The sequence below is a fragment of the Apteryx rowi genome, unplaced genomic scaffold, assembly GCF_003343035.1.
Source record: "Apteryx rowi isolate R43461 unplaced genomic scaffold, aptRow1 scaffold_7, whole genome shotgun sequence".
Taxonomy (NCBI): domain Eukaryota; kingdom Metazoa; phylum Chordata; class Aves; order Apterygiformes; family Apterygidae; genus Apteryx; species Apteryx rowi.
The window spans coordinates 3,075,994-3,092,961 of NW_020450982.1; the positions used below are offsets into that span (position 1 = coordinate 3,075,994).

At 44.4% G+C, this 16,968-nt stretch overlaps 1 protein-coding gene across 1 annotated transcript in view; it reads left to right on the top strand.

Annotated features, from left to right (window-relative positions):
* The window catches only part of AGBL4 (ATP/GTP binding protein like 4), a 950,635-nt gene that overhangs the window by 920,565 nt on the left and 13,102 nt on the right, over positions 1-16,968 (top strand). The window lies entirely within an intron of this gene.

The window sequence follows — 16,968 nt, forward strand, 5'->3', positions numbered from 1 at the left end:
GACGTGGCTGTCGCGCTTCACGTCAACCCGGAGCAGGACAGCGTATTTAGACTTGATAAGTGATATCCAGGTCCCAGTGGGGTTTTCCTGAAGGTCAGCTTCAACTGCCTGCCTTGTAAGGGAAGTCGGAAGGGGGAGAGGGGAGGGGAGAAAAGCATGGAAAAAGGGGAGAGGGAGGGGGAAGGAAGGAAGGAAGAAAGGAAGAAAGAAAGAGAAAGACGCTCTTCTTTCCTCGTTAAAATTATTGAGCTGTCTACAAGTGGTGAGCGAGGGATCATGTGACCGGCAGTTAATCACATTGCTGTGAAATGTGACTGCTGCTGATAATAGGATCTTTCCTTCAGTAGAATTTCTGTTTCAGAAGTAGTGATTTTCACAAAGAAAAGAGGTTGAGGGAGATATCATTTCAGATCTAACATAGCCTGTGTACATTTTCTTTAGGGAGAAAAACCTCCTTTTCCCTTTTCTGTTTGGCGTCCCTGTTTGTAGCATTATTATTATCATCATCATTTTTTCATTTTCTCAGCCCAGGCTCACTGAGTACGAATGTAACCCAGCTCTGCTCTGTCTGCTAGCAGATTAGTTCCCATTTAGTCATAAAGTTAACCAACCTTGTTCCAATCAATTAATCCCTAGAAGCCTTAATTTATTGATGCCCTGGTCTATGCTAGCCGTCGAAAAGATGAACATTCTGCTTCAAAATGAACTGGTCTGTCTTTCCTCCAAGATGCAGGAATTATAAGAGGATGGTAGTAAATAAGCATTTAGAAATCCCTTCTGTACAATCAAAGGCAATAGCAGCGTAGAGAGGAATAAAAGGGATTTTGGCATGCATGAAAAACAGTGCAATAAATGGATCAGGCTCTCAGGGCAGGAATAGCAGGGTTGAGGAGCCACTGTGGGCTAGGCTGAGTTGGCGCTTTCCGTCATAAATTGATCTAATGTACGACAGGTTACTACAGGAGTCACAGACGAGTGTAAAGGTGTTGAGGTAGACACCTTCCTGTTTTTACATCTTGTTTGCCAGAATCTCTTAACTCCTTGTTTGGAACCTTGAATTACTTTCACCCTTGTTATCTAGGTTTTTGACTGGATTTAGTGGTTAATCCAAGATGAATCTTCCCCAAAGCACACTGAAATAAGCAGGAGTCTCTCTGTTGATTTCCCTGGCTGGTAGATCAGGTGTTGCTAAAGCAGATGCTTTAGTCAGAACTAATTAGAGCTGATCTGGTTGCATAAGAAAGAAAAAGTTGCTGCAACAGAAGCACTGAGGTTGTTTCCATGTTTCGAGATTGGAAAAGGACCTATTTTTAATTTTTTCTCCATATCTTTAATAGTAGTTGTTATTAAGACATGTTGTTTTCTGAAAAGACCAGGCTTGGAGAACAAAAAGCATCTATAATTGTTTTGATATGAAAAATTAAAAATGATCAGAAAACAAGAAAACTGCAATCAAGTCAACTGTTCCTGGAAAAGCAAGAAAGTACAGWTGAGGTGCTCGAAAGAACCTAAATTAAGGCCAGGCCTCAGTTCTTATGCCCTTTCAGCTATAGGGTATTACTTGGGCCCCTCTGAAAACTTTCCCCTTGTCTGATTCTGCCTGCCAAATGACCTGCAGGCCTCTCAGTTATGTTAGCTCAAAATTATTCGCCAAGCAATTCTTGTGTGGTTGCTCAATTGTAAACAGTTCTTCATGGGAGTTAAATTTTGACAGGTGATGTGCTTCGAATGGGCACTCTGTTCACATGGTGTTGCTTCTTTGCTTCTGCATTGGCAGAACATAGCTGAGACTTCATTTTCTGGTCATGAGAGGTGAACCAGCAGCGCACTTAACTCTTGCAAATTGTGAGAGGCAGTGTACAGGAAGCCAAAATGCAGCTGGAGTAAAGGGATTTTTCTGTCTCCTGGAAAATCGTTGTGGAAATATTTTTTATGCTATTCACTCCTTGGTCTCGTCACCAGGCAATCTGTGCAGGCTGTCTCCTCTCATATGAGAATCAGCTTGACCAAGGACAGCCGTATTGTTATGGACTAAATCAGAAATTTGTTCTTTTTCTTGTTTCTGATGCTGGCTTTCATTTGTGGGGTTGGGCACATCATCTTTTGCATCTTGGTTGTTTAATTGAGACAGGGAGGAGCTTGCTGGCCTTTGAAAGGTTTTTAATATTGGCAGATGGAAGTGTTACTGCTTTATTCATTGTTGTGAATAAATATGAGGCTCTTTATGCCTCATATATCCTGCATGATTTTTTGCATTTGGGACCATCACTTCAAGAATGTGCTAGAGCAAATGTTCATTCCTGGCTCGGTACTTGGAGCTGTATAAACAGCATTCTGCTTTCTGCATGTGCGGTGTTCCCTTTGGTCCTCAGTAGGCTTTCCTGGCAATGGAGAAGGGAAATTGGTCCTGAAAATGGCAGAGCTATGTTTGTACAGCAGTGTGTCCAAGCTAATTGGGGCTGTTAACAGAAATGCGCAGCTCCAGCACAGCACCTTGCTGAGGTCGCAATACTGCTTCTAGCCAGGACTGCCTCAGATGTCTCTGAAGGTGAGGAGGGAGCAGTTCATCACCGTCTTCCATAATCCCTGAACCAGGGCTTACCCAGGGGAATAATCAAACAACAGGTTTAAAATCATCAAAGTGAGTTTTTTTCCCCTCAGCACGCCATTAAGCTGTGGCACTCTTTGTCACAGTGTGGAGGCTAGCAGTGTTCATGGGTTCAAAAGGGAGCTAGGACAGTCCAGATAGGACCATCATGGGTTGTTAGACTTCCAGGTCTCAATGCATCTGCTGGCTGAGAAAATCCGTAAGTTACTGAGTGCCAGAAGTTGGGAGGAATTGCCAGGAAAAGTATCTTTTCACTTCCAGTATATCTTATATTCTTTCTTTGAATATTGGCTGTTGACAAAGACAGGGTGTTAGGGTACATTGGGTTTGGTCTGACCTGGTTTGGTATTTCTTGGAAAAGAATCCTTTACTCTTGCTCTCTGCACATTTCTTTCTATTGAGGCCAGAAATTCTCTGTCCCTTTCTGCTGTCTCTGCTCTCCATCTGCTAGCACAGCTCAGGTATATTTCTCTATTAGCTGCAAATCACTTGCTTCAGTCCCTGTGAAGTCACACACAGAACAAGGACCAATTTCAGATACCTTCTTGCTATATTGAATGGTTATTCTACCAGAACACAGTCCCATACACATCAACTTTCCCGACCACTGCCAGGACCTTACAGTGTGGTCCAGCTGCCTTTCCTCCAGGTTTCCAGCATGCTCTAGGTAGGCCTAAGGGCCCTATTTGAATGCAGTTCAAGATACATAGTTCTGCCTCATTTCCAGCCTCACAGCTTCATTCTCTAACCTGTCGTCCCTCGTCTCCTGTTCCTATACCCTACAGCACTGCAGCCCTGCTTGCATATGCTTCTTGCTTCCCCTTGATTGCTTTTTGCACTTCCTCTATTTGCCCGTACTGGCTTGCTTTCTCAGGCAGTGTATTTATTGCTAGCTGGCAAACGCAAGCGCTTGGACATACATTCAATTATCTTTGAACAATTTCCATTTACCCTGGTTTTGCTTTTCTCCCTTTCAGTTTCACTGAACACCGCCTGTATTTTCTCAGAGCTTGTTCAACTGATATACAGTCTGCTTCTGTTTTCCCTCCTTTCCTTTTCTCTTTTCTTTTTTCTTTCCACATTTGCTGTATTTTCATTATGCTCCCTCACTAAATTCTGGCCACCATTTCTCCACTGCTGCCTTTTCTGTACATCTGCAGTAAAAAGGGCCTGAGTTTAACCCCAGTATGTTAAACGCTCCCTTCACCTGGAAGGAAATCAATGGTACAAGCAGATTGGGGTTTTATCTGCTCCCCCCAACCAAAATGTCTTTCTTTTTGATGTACAGTAATCTCCTCCTCCTTTATGGTTTCACTCTTATCTGTTTTTCCATTAAAACTTGACTTATGCTTTACTTTTACACCAATGGAGTGCACTGTGGAGATGATAAGGGTCACTTCTGCTCACTTTTCAGGTGAGGGTGTGTTTTTGATCTTCAGCTGAGTTCTCAAGCACATAATCTTCTCTGAGAGCTTGCCTGTGCTCAGAGTTGCTTTCCACTGCTTGTTCTCCCTTCCCTCTGGCTAGTAAAACATGACTCTATTTGGACCAAATCTCATAACTGTTTCTTACGTTTTTGTAATAGAGACATTTTGATTTAATATCAGCAAAGAGATAGGATATTGCAGGAAAGGGAAGCAGCTGATTGTTCATCTCTGAAATCTTCCATACTCTGTGACTTTCTGGAAGAGTTGCTTTGGTCAAAAACTTCAGAGTAGGGAAATATCTGTAGCACAGGGATACCCGAGTTATTTTTAAACAAGCTGGCTCAGGAATGAGAGAAATAGCATGAGGCAAGATGTGTAGAAACACATGATAACAGAGTTCGAATGTTTCTAATGGTAGTTCCAGTGTCACTGCAATACACCACAGTTATGTTTGTGACTGTAGTAGAGAGCTACCAGCCTGTCACCCAGAAAAAGACTCCTCTCCTCTCCCCTCCTCAGGTGGGGCTCAGTACTAGTATCCCTTAATGTAGTCAAATTCTGGTCATCCAGGTGAGAACCTGTAGAGATATTCAAAGAATGGGATTCATGAAATTTTTGAAATAAGATGGCAGAGGGGGGATAAGAACTATCACTACATGAACATGAGTCAGTGACCACTTGTCCACAACTCCATTAGCAACACAGACTAGTGATGGTAGGTATCATGATGATATCTCCTTTAAATACTCTTCTTCCTCCCACCCATGCTGATATTTTTCAGGTTCGTGGTTCATGGTGAGCATAGCCTGGAGACAGAGGCCTTTAGCCTTTCTCCTGTAAGTGTTTGGGTATTGCTTACTTATTGGGCTTGGAGCTAATTGAGGGGTAGTTAATGCCATCAAGCATTGGGATGTATTTATATTTTTAACTACATGTAAGTGATTATCAACATTATAAATAATTACAGTCTGCCTCCCAGCCCCTCTGCTCCATTCCACCCTGCTAATTGCAATGCTTAGATCTCAATGAGCTCATTATGTTTTGTCGATATTCAGCTCTTTGGCTTGCTCACTTAGTAGGGACCAGGGGGACGCAAATGGGAGCTAAAGATTGAAAATGCCAAGCTCCTAGGGATTTGAGTTAGCGATCATCACTGCTTCATCTCTATGCACAATTTATTCAGCACTCCACCTTCCCTAATAAATTATAGATCCCTCAAAGGGAAGCTTTGCCAAGGGATGGGCAATAGCCTTACTTGAAGCGGGGGGGTGGCATTCTGTGTGGTATTGAGCATCTTTGACATCTGGTCCTCACAGGATTGGTTCCCACCTGCCCTCCCCCCTGCCCATCTCCTCCACCTCTTTTGGGAAGCATTAACCTTTTCAACGTGATGTATGCGAAAGGGCGACAGTCAGCAGTGGCAGTTCCTAATGGATTCTGTTTGTTTGGTTGTTTGTTTGTCTGAACTGCCTGCAATGCTGTCCAGGCCTCTTGGAAAAGCAAGCCAGACTGCAACCAGTATTTTAATTAGCAGCAAAAGGCAGAGAGGCTTTTAAAAAAGAACAGTGATTGAATTCAGAAGTAAGGAGCAGATGAATATGGGGCAGGTAATTTGGAGTTCAGTCCAGCTGAAGGTGGTAGCAGATAGCACCTTTAGGGAAAGGCTAAATTTTTGTCTTGCAGGCCATGTTGGTAGGTGGTGAGATGTTTGTGGTAGTCTTGCTGGGCTTGTGGGCTGCAAAGGGGTGAATTCCTGCACCTTACTTTTCTTCCTGGCAATGCAAAAGGATCAGAGAACTGTTTTATATTCCTTGCCAAGAACTGAGAGAGAATCCCAGGGGAGAGGGCTCCTACATGACAAGGTCTGAAACCTAGGGAACAGAGGTAGAGGGGGCGCCTTGCTCAGCCCTCTGTGTTGAAACAGGATCAGGACAACTTACCCCACTCCTCATAATTTTTCTAATTCTGTCTGAAGATGGGGATCCCACAGCCTAGCCTCCCCATGAGATACTTTTCCAGTGCTTCAATAGTCTTTTGGCTGGAAAGCTTCCCCCAAAATCTAATCTCAATCTGTTTTCTTGTAAGTTAAGACCATTAGTTCTTGTTCCATCACCAGTAGATGCAGAAAAGTTTATCCTATTCTACAGCAGTCTTTACATATTTGAAGACTCTTTTCACTCTTCTGTGGTCCAAAGGCCAGAAATCCTTTCTGTTTTTCCTTCTCAGGCATTCTGGGTTTCTGATCATTCTTTCAAAAGCACTTAAAGAACCCAGATGATTAAGCTGAAATTAAACCAATTTCAGGAGCAGTAGAGTCTAACTCAGCTTGGTGACTTCACAGCCAAACACTGCTTGTTGCAAGAGCCTGGAACACAGCTGGGAGCTTGGCCATCCAACCTCACTTTGCTGCGACCGGGGAGGGCTGCTCAGTGAAGTGAGTCGGTCTCGGTCCTGCGGATCAGTGTCTGCAGCTGCAGCAGACAACCTTTGGCACCCGCAGGTGACTGTTCCCCTGGTGATTTGATGCAAACACCAGTGTTGGAAGAGGGTCCGGGAAGGGGGAGCTCTCCAAGTACTGTAGAAGTTGGTGCCACTGTGTCAGGTGAGCTATGGGTTGGTGTGAATTCTCCAGCACGATACTGAAACTTGTGAAAGGAGCCAAACAGGGCTCCCGGAGTTACTTCTAGTTGTTAACAGTAATAGTAACATGGAGATACAGATGAGGAACACAAGCAGACAGCGAGACTATGCTGACAGGCAAAATAGGAAGCAGTCTCAAAATACGAGGTTCTGAATGCAAAGTCATATACAAGTGTTGAGGTTTTGTTTACAAAAATAAGGAACAAGCAAACAGCTTCCTAGTCCTATTACCTTTTTCCTCTGACAGGCCTTTAGGCAGACTGTCATTCAGTCCAAACTCTCCTTTTGTTGCACAGGAGCTATGCCAGGGCAAGGATCAGGAGACAGGCCTTACCTTTAGAAAGAAAATTTGAAGGGAAAGTGATTTTTTATAGCCATGAGTGACACTCTGAAAAATGCAGAGATGCAAAGTTACTGCTTAGGTCTCTGATAAACTCCAGAGGATGCTGGCTGTGTTATGGTCAAAGGCATGTTGTTATGAAAGCACTTTTCCTTGACTACAGAGTTGGCCTACCACTTAATACAGAATCCCCTAGCAAGCACTTGCTTTGAAATGCCCCTTTTTTAAATCAAGAGCCTCTCATACAGGGACTCTACAGTGTTGTAATTCCAGCCACTTCAGTGAAGTCAGTTGTGTAAATGAGTGGAGACAGTGGATCTGAAGTTTTGCAAGGGCTTATCTGCACCCCATCGGAGAAGGGAGGGGAAGAAACAGCCAGTGGAGACGGAGAAAGCTACAGGCCTTTCTGGTGTCTTTATAAGGACACCAGCCCACTGCTGCCAGCGGTCCTCCCCTGAGGAGCATAATGTACGCAAGCCGGCCAGCTTGAGTGAGTAGTTTTTCTAGCAAGGGCTTTGTGACTGCAGTCAGAGTAATGTTATTTGTGGCAGGGACTGTATATAACTATATGTGTGTGTGTGTGTGTGTGTGGAGATTAAATATATATATACATAGCCCCTTATCGCTGCATTCCAGCTTGAATGTAAAACACAAAGGAAAAATCAAAGGTTTTAGAAAAAGCTAAATTTATCAGGGAATGAGAATTATAATAGTAAAAGAGGCAATTAATTGGGGGGATGGAGATTATAGTAATATTTTACTCCTTCCTTACACAGGCAAAATAGAATTCGTTTCTCTACTAGTAACAGCCCTAATTCTCTTCCGCCCTTCACCAACACCACTTTGGAGTGACCACCTACAGATGAGGTGTGTCCTGCTGATGTGAAGAGAGCTTTTGGCCCAAGTCACATGTGTCCCTGCTTTTGGGAGGAGACCCCCTTAAAGGAGATAACCTGAGCTCAAGAGCAGTATTAATTCCTGAGTCCAGGCTGTCAGTGTGGGCAGAAACGAGGTCTTGGCATTCATGAGCTGAAGCCCCCTCTTTCCCATCCAGGTGCGTTTTGCTTCATTTAACCCTGGTTGTCCACCTGTCCTTTGGTGCTACTCAGACCCAAGCAAAGCATCCAGAAACACCTCCATCATCAACTTATCCTTTGAGTTGGGCCCCCTCCACTGCTGCAGCCCAGCCTGGTCCTTACAGAGAGGGTAGACGCCCCCTCTCTGTTCTGGCCAGACATAATTCCCATTGTAAAGCCAGTCCCCAGATCTTTTTTGTGCTCTGACAGCCCTGAAAATGCGCCACTCCCAGCAGAGCTTTCTGCTGCCTGCAGCCTACACCACAGTGTCTTATTCTGAATCAATACTTGCAGATACTGGAGATAACTCAGGGAGAGAAATACATTAATGTAGCAGAAGAAACAAAGATAGTGATATTTTTTCTTTGTTTTCTTTTTCTTCATTCTCTTCTTCCACAGAATAAAATTTTCTTTTCTTTTCTCCCATCCCCATCTCTATGATCTGCACTTAGCAGGGCTCCAGCCGCCTGAATTATTTCCCACTTGTCAATAAAACCTTAAATCTTTTTTAAAAACTGCTTGTTTTAATTGAAAATTTTCAATCACTCAATTTGCCCCTTCTCTCCCCCCTCTCCTTTCTCCCCTCCCCAAACAGGCCCATTTGCAGTAAATAATCTGTAGCCAGACTTTCTGCTCTAAAGAAATAAATAATTCTGAATTTGCTGAATCCCGCCTGATCTCACAGCTTTAAATCACTGCATTTTGTACTGAGCTCAGCTGAACACACTGAAGCATGACTATTACTTGGAGACTGCAAGTGCTTTTAAAGGTACAGCCTCTGAGACCATGGTCCCTTTTCCTTTCAGGATTGTCTGAGAGAGAACCTGAGCCAATTCTCAAGGATAAATCAGCTTTTCTTTGTATTTTGCCCACTACAAATGCCAAAGTTACCTTGGCCTCAAAGGACAGATCACAGACTGATGGAAGTCAGGGGGAATCCAATAGGTCTTTGAGCAGGTGCTTAAGGAGAGGCATTTTGATTGAATCCATCTGATAGCCACTGTACTAAGTCATTTTTCAGATGTGTGGTAGAAGGTAGGTTCCAGGAAGTCCTCTGCATCTGCTCAGACACCGGAGAGCCCATGTTCCCAGGGCAAATATTTGCACACGAGCACAGAAGAGCCTGGGGAGTCCCTGTCGAGGGAGGAAAGTCCCCCAGAATCACCGTGAGTCCTGCAATCACTGTGTGCATGGTGCAGTTCTCTTTCTTTCCTCTGCCTGAAACCTTAAAACCAGTTATGTGGTTTATATTACAAAGGCACTCAATCCTCATATTTCTTAATTCTTTTTAGGATTGCTCTTGTCAAAGCTAGTGACTATACCCTGTCTCAAAATGCAAGCTGCAGCTGAAGAGGGAGAATGCAGCATGCAGCGGGCTACTGATACCTAGTTATGATTTATACAATTCATGAGCTTCCAACAATTTAGAGATGAAAAACGGTTTATCCACACTTTAATGTGTTGAAACACTCTTTCTTCCATTCATCTTTGAAACCGATTTCGTTTGGGTGGTGGTGAATGTTATGTAGAAACCTCTGAGTGGAATCTCTAATGCGAACTGCTAGAAATTGAATGATGTGTGTCATCATGTTTAAGGGGTAATCTGTGATGGACCAAGAAACTCTTCAAAAAAATTCAGCTCATGATTTTCCACTGTATGTTTTGGGTTCTAATTACAGTTGGAAATGATTGTACTGTTCTTGCATTTCCAGCCAAACTGGAAACAAAAAAACTGTTAAGACTTCAGTTTTCTTGCTGTTTTTCCCCTGTGCATTTCAGAACATTCATCAGCGATAGGAGAAGATTGTGAATGCTGAATTTTCACTTGAAAATTGCTTCCTCTCCCCTCATCCCTTTTTGGTCTATTGGAGAAAATCAGCTCTGTAATTTTCATTGACTGTGTAAAGAGCTGAGGTCAGCTAATCCACAAGGGCTCCTTCCTAGATTTGGCAAGTGACCAGAATTAAACAATACAAAAGATCAGAAACATTAAAATCACAAGAAGAGACTTATCCTGATGTTTTCCTGATACTCTGACTGAACATTGCTTGGATATTAATGTGGGACCTGTGAATACTGGCCCAAATTCATTCTGAGATGACTTGACAGAAGCTTTTATAATCAGGTTTTATGTAAATCATTTTTTATGTGTACCAATATCTAGAGAGGTGCTGGTGCAGTGTTTTCATGAATTAAAATACACTGGTACTGAAATTCACCTTTTTCGGGTTTTTCTTTTTCAGCTATGAGCTTGATTCTGACTGGTGTCCCTTAGATAACCTTATCAGGAGTCAGCACAGCCAATATATTAAATATACCATTTTCTTTTGTCATTTGATAATTTGGGCGAGATCATCCTTTACAGGAGGGCCCATTTCCATCCCCCAGTGGTGTAGAGGTACCATAAGATGGATAAAATGCAACTTGCACAGAGCAATGTGAAGACGGCATTAGGATAATGGAGCAGCGGTCAGAGATGTCCTTGCAAAATCATTCTCATAGTGCTGGATAAATGGCATGTGGAGCCAGAGATAAAAGGGGGCAGTGTGTTGTGTTCCCAGATTTGCTTTGGCAGCATCTGAGACATCTCCCATCTTTCTGTTTCCCTGATTTTCTTTCCCTTTCTATGTGTCTTGAATCCCCTGTTGAGCCAAGTGCTCCCCTTCCCTGGCTGCACATGGTGGCAGCTCTGCAGTGCAGAATTGCCCGGGGCTCATCCTCAGCAGGAAGGTACCTAGTGGCTTCTTCGCTGGTGCCGCTGCATGGAGGTGGGAGAGACGGGGTTCACACGCTGGCCTCGTCAAAGGCCACAGAGCTCCCTCTGCTCCCCCTTTGCCTCTGCCGTCCGTGGCAGGCAGGACCTCAGCAGGGTTGGTGGCTTGGCTCCGTCCCGGGATCGTCTCCCGCACAGAACCTCGCCTGCTCATTTCTCTCTCGGCCACGAGATCGCTCTGTTCCCCATGCCGGGTGTTAGCTGGGATCGGACTGTTTTGGTTCAGTTCACAAGAAGGACAGGTGCTGTAGCTGATCTTGAAATGAGTTCATGGGGAATACAGTGCGTTCCTCATGGCATACGCCCTGTGGCAGAGATAAAACAGTGCTCTCCAAGCTACCTTTTCTCCAGCCTCCTCTTCTAGAGGAGGAGGGAAAATTACAGGCCTCTGATTACTCAGGGAGAAGGGCGCACAACTTCCATCTTTGTAATTTCTTCCGCCACAATCAAGTGTTTCAGGAAAAGGGCCTGAAGGCCTGAAATAGTCAGTCAGGAATCTTTCAGCCTGGTTCCTTCTCTGATAACACACAAGAAGAATAAAAATGAAGACTCATCATTGCTGTTATGTTTTGTTTCCAAAAGCACCTATGCTGTCAGGTCCTGTCTCGGATCAGAAACAGAGGCTGTTGGGAATGCAAATGCTCCTCTAACGTGCGAGAATACTTGGGGAAAGTCTGTTCAGCTGCTATTTTCAGTCTGGCTGCATTCGGGACATTCATAGATGTTAAGGCCAGAGGGGATAGTTGCAATTCTCTAGTTTGACCTCCTGCTGAATTTGAGACGGTGCGACCCAGTCATTCCCTCATCGAGCCTGGTTCTTACACTGCAGCTGTGGAAAGAGCCAGCATGATTTAGAGTGGCAGGACGCTCCCCAGGAAGCCTGCCCACACGTGGCTCGCAGTCCTGCGTAATCGACAGCCTGAAATGCTCAGTGCCTGCCTGCTCAGACCCTGCTCCCTTGAAAGTCAACAGGAGGAATAGGGTAAGTCCTATCCCCTCCCCACACCCCTTTTAGAAGTTTCTTCCTTTGCTAGTGATTTGGAAATATGTAGCCGGATACGCTAGAGTATATGTGGACACATAGCCTTCCATGGAAAGCTTATCTTGTTTCTCTAAAGTGACTCTCTTGGGGTAGGATATGTTGCCTGCACCCAGATTTGCTGGTGAAAAGCCATAGAATAGCACCTCCACCAGAGTGCCCCAATTACACTTAATTTGGAGTGACCCTCCTGGTTAGATGTGACGTGGGCAGCATCTCTTACTCATCAGAGAGTAGTGTCAGCCCTGTGGAAACAACGCAAGCAAGTAATTGTGGTGAAAACAGAGCTCTGCTAAACTAGAGCGCTAGCTCTGATTAGGCCTGGCATGATACAACACTGTGGTTTAAAGCCAAGTAATGCCATTTTTCCATTAGAGTTCCTGTTTGAGTCGGGAATGGTTTTGATCCATTGATGGAAGCTGTTATAAACATGAGAAAACCTCATCCGTATTTCTCCTGAGATTGTACGAAGCTGACAGTATGCTCACTGACCACAGTCTTCTGGGAGCCTCTCACGCACAAAATATCCGTCTTTTCATAAATAACAGGATTGTTGTTGTGGTGGATTGAGATTTGCTGTAGCATTCAGTTTTGTCTAACAAAGAGCTTCTTCTGGTTTTTAATTTGAGCTATTAAAAAGATTAATCTTTCTTTCTCTTTGTGTCTTGCCCCCCGCCCCCCGCTTCACTCTTTAGGATAACTTAAAGCTGTTTGTCTGAAACAAAGGACTTGCGTGGGTCTGGTAAGTGCTGCCTCTGTATTGGAAGGTCATGATTTTAAATCCTGCTTAGGACTAAACTTGGATGAATTCCATAAACTAATAACCCAGTGCAGTGTTTCAAATTGATGGAGGTGCTGTCCTCTAGATGAGACATAAAAGCAGAGATCCAATCTGCTTGGCAGGGACCCCACAGGACTTATCAAAGATGAGCGGGGGCTGCTAACCGGTTTGCCCTTGTCAAATCCTCGCCACCACCACAGCTTCACTTCCTGTTCCAAAGCAATGACACCAGACCTTATGAAAATGAGATGGTGAACTTGAAGGAGCCATCCTTTTTCTAATTATTTAAAGCAGTTTGCAGTGTCTAGCAAGAGGGGGAAAGAGAGATAATCCACTCACTTGAAAGTGAAATGACCCTGAATTTCAGAAAGCAAAACAAAAGCTAGCAAATGGTGCCACCATGCTCTGCAGCAGTGACATTATTAAATGATCAGTGAGCTATTAAAGCAGCAACATTTAGTACCTCCCCTAATGACTTGTACTGCTAGCTGGTTTCCAAATTGAGATTTTTATTGCCTCCACGCACAGACAGAACAAGGCTGTGTGCTTCTTGAGGCTCCAGCTTAAGCAGACTGTTCACAATAGGGTCAGTGAATCTTCTCAATTGAAAACCAGTAATGACTTATGAGATCCCCAGTCCTCCTCTGTTCTGTTCCCCATCCAGTGCTAGAAGTCTCAGGATGGGAGGGATGGTGGAAATAATAAATATGGGAGATTTGGGGGAGAGCCCTGCAAGTTTGTTATCTTATCTGTGAACTTTGTAACATCTGTGAAATTTGGCTGAGTTGTGCAAGAACAGATTGCTCTGAAATTTCCCCAAGATTGCTAATGCCGTTCAAGGAGTGAATGCTGTGAGAACAGCATTTACAGGAGGAGACTTGGACGCACTGGTTTCCACTTCCAGGCAGAAATAAGGAGCATGGAGGAGCAATGAATTGATGGGGGAGGAAGGGAGGGGAGAGGGAAATGGCAGCTAGTGAAAGGTGGAGATTCACCCAGATGTTCCCACTGCAGTTGTCCCAAATGGATTTTCTAGTGTCTGATACGAGCTGAGCTCATGTGACCTGAATAGCTGGGAAACGGCCTTTTGGCAAGTGTGGTTGAAATTAGGTAAGGAGCTCCTGTGGGCAAAAGCACAGCATGTGTGATTGCAGAAGGAAAGCTGGTGAAAACAAACAAACAAACAAAAACCCCCACAGAAAATAAAACACCAGCAAAAGTGGGTTCTGGTTTTAGTTGCAGTTATTTATGGACTATTGATATGTAGTGGATAAAAGTGGAGTCCGAGTCTTCTGTGTATCCTGAAATAAATGAAAATGTCATTGCTTTGGTGTGTTTTTCTCAGGTAGTTCTGCACGCGCATGCCTCCTGCACTTACTGAACGAGCCAGGGCATCTCTCGCACAGGCTGGGCAGTCACAGGGAGAGCTTGTTGTTGCTGTTTCTGTTTTTATGTATCAGGTGCCTGATTTCCATGACAGAAACTTCTCATCCTTTGCAGAGGCAGCAGGTAGGCAGTGGGGATAGGATGGCTTGAGAGACTAGTAATAGGACATGCATATTTTTTATCCCGTGCTGATTTGACTGTCTCTGCATCAGTACTAATTACAAGTTGTTCCCGTTTTGTGGCTGTTCAGTGGCTGCATGTGGGATAGGTTTGCATTTTCAGTTACTTCCCAGTGTCCATCTGTGTGTCCATGCTCCATAAAATGCCCTTGCCTTTCCTGGTAATCTTAGCAAATAAGAAGTCTGGGTGGGCTGCGAAAGGTGTTGAGAACTGTAGAAAATTGGTGTGAAGTGGGCCTTAAGGAGCCCTTATATAGTTTATTTGCCTGACTCCATGCAGGATCAGCTGGACCTAAGCCATTCTTGTCTGTTATGGGTTTAATCTGTTCTTAAAGACCTCCACTCTGGAGATTCCCAGCTGTTATTCCAGTGGTTAGCCATTCTTCAAGCAGAGTTGCAGGGCATCATGTAGGAGCTTGCGCACCCATTTCCTCGGCTACACCAGTTCTCATCTTAGGGCCTTCTCCCCAAGGACAGTGGGTCAGGCATTTCCCACCATGAGAACACACGTGAGGGAGAGAGACAAAGCAATGGGCAGTCAGTGGCAGAGGAACCTTCTGAGACTGCCACTGACAAAATGTCCTAGAGACTTTCCTGATTCCAATTACCACTTTATGTCTTTAAAGTGCTGAGTAAATGAAAGAAAATACAAGATCAAGCCATGTTAGTCTTCTCAGTCCCTTAAATGTTTGACAGTCCTCTTCCTTTCATTCTTGCTTTCTCAGACGACTTTGAACTCTTCACCTTTGCTGCTGCTTTGAGTTCAGCATCTGCAGAATCTGAACTACCCCCAGCCATCCCCAAATTCCAGTAACAATCAGAAAACTCTTTCAAAGCAATGGTGCCCTCCCTGGAACTGGTAAACTTTAAGCTGTCTTGCTAAACTTGCGTGTGCATACAGCTAGACCATCATTCAGCACAGTCAGAAACTTGCTGGGTCCTGCAGCAGCTGTTGATTAAACCAGTGCTGTTTCACACAACTGACTGTCACCACCCATGTGGACAACAGTCATGAACATCAGCTGTTCTGGCTGTGCTGTACGCTTGGGCAGCATATAGATGCCCGTGGCACATATGGTATCAAGATGCCAGTTAGTGTATCAGGGCAGTCCTGAAACAGAAGGGACAGATTCACGTAACTGTCTCAGGGCACAGCAACGGAAACTGCAGAAGTGGGACCAGATCGCTGTGGAGAGAAAACCAGTGTCTAGAGTCATCCTTAGCCATTAGATCAGGGCTTAACTGCAGTGCCAGTAGGGCTGATGGCTGGCTTACAATAGTGTTTTCATTTACTGGGCTAGAGCCAGAGACTGAGCCATGTCGGTTCAATCTCCCCTGTAAATAAATAAATAAATGATAAACAGAGATCTCACAATGATGCCTGAAACTGATGTCTCAAGCTCACTTGTTTTGATGTGTCTAATGTAAGTGGGCGGGTAATAAAAGCTTCATTTAGAGGCTAGCGTCTTCATAGAAGCTGCTTGGAAGCCCCTGGGATGTTGCAGTTCTGGAATTTTCCTCTAGTGGAAACATCAGCGGATAATTATTGATAAAACAGAGCACGCACACTTGCACACAAAGCACACCAGCAACAGCTTATTTTTCTAGACTGCTGGATGTCAGATACAGAGGTCTATTTAGCTTCTCCAGGTTATATACCCACATCAGTGACTGCATCAGCACCCCTCAAATTGTTTGTTGTCATTACAGTGACCATTTGGGGAAGTACCATGGGGTGGAACGTGATGATTGTAGCATGTGAAGGCATGAGTTAGAAACAGGCAAATAAAGGAGTCCTCAGTCTCTGCAATACAGCTGTGGATGGTGGCATCCATTGTATTTCCTCCAGTTGGACTTCACCCTGGAGAGGGTGAGCACGTGCTGCCTGGTGACAGGCCAGCTTTGTGCTGGTGTTCCACGCAAGGAGGAGAGCCGTCCCGTGGCAAATGTTGTCCACCACTTTATTTTTCCACGCGGTCATGGGTTATTCAGCTTCTTTTTAGGTAACCGAGTCTTCAGGAGCATCTGGTTCTAGTGTCTACTAGGTCTTTGTGGCATCTCTGATGTGCAGCATCTGCCCAGTGTTGGGTTTGGGGTTAGCCAAAGGAGAAATCAGAGCTAGTAAAGAGAGAAGGGGCCCCAGAGTTACTGTTGACCTCCTTAAGCTAATCTAGAGCTTTCGATGGTATCCTTCCAGTTCAGTGCTAAAATGATAGTTTTAGGTCCTGAACACAACACGAGTAAAGGACAGTAGGTCATCCTAGGACAGCAGGTGGGTCAGCACAGAAGGTTCAGAGAGCTACAGCTTTAATCCCAGCCTTGAGTTTGGATGCTAGTCCACGGCTGGTTCATACCATGACATTCTTGACCTCGTTTCCTGGATACAAGAACAGAAATACTGTCTGTATCCAGGCATTTTCAGGTGTTTATTTTCTCTGAACATGGAAATTGGAAGGCTTCTTTGGTCTTGTGTATTATTCCTTGAACACCATGCAACCAAGCGTGTGGGGAAAAAGAAGATTGTTTCCTCCCATCTATGGTTTCGTGCAGCCTTTGCCTGTGAAAAGAAGCAAACCAGGTGACCAGGTCACTTTACCTGTTTACATAAGTCATTTTGCATGAAGCCTGATCACTGTGGGATGGTTAATGTAAAACTTGCTCATGCATCAAATAACAGTAATTTACCTTTACACTCTGCTTTTTTAAATTACTATTATTT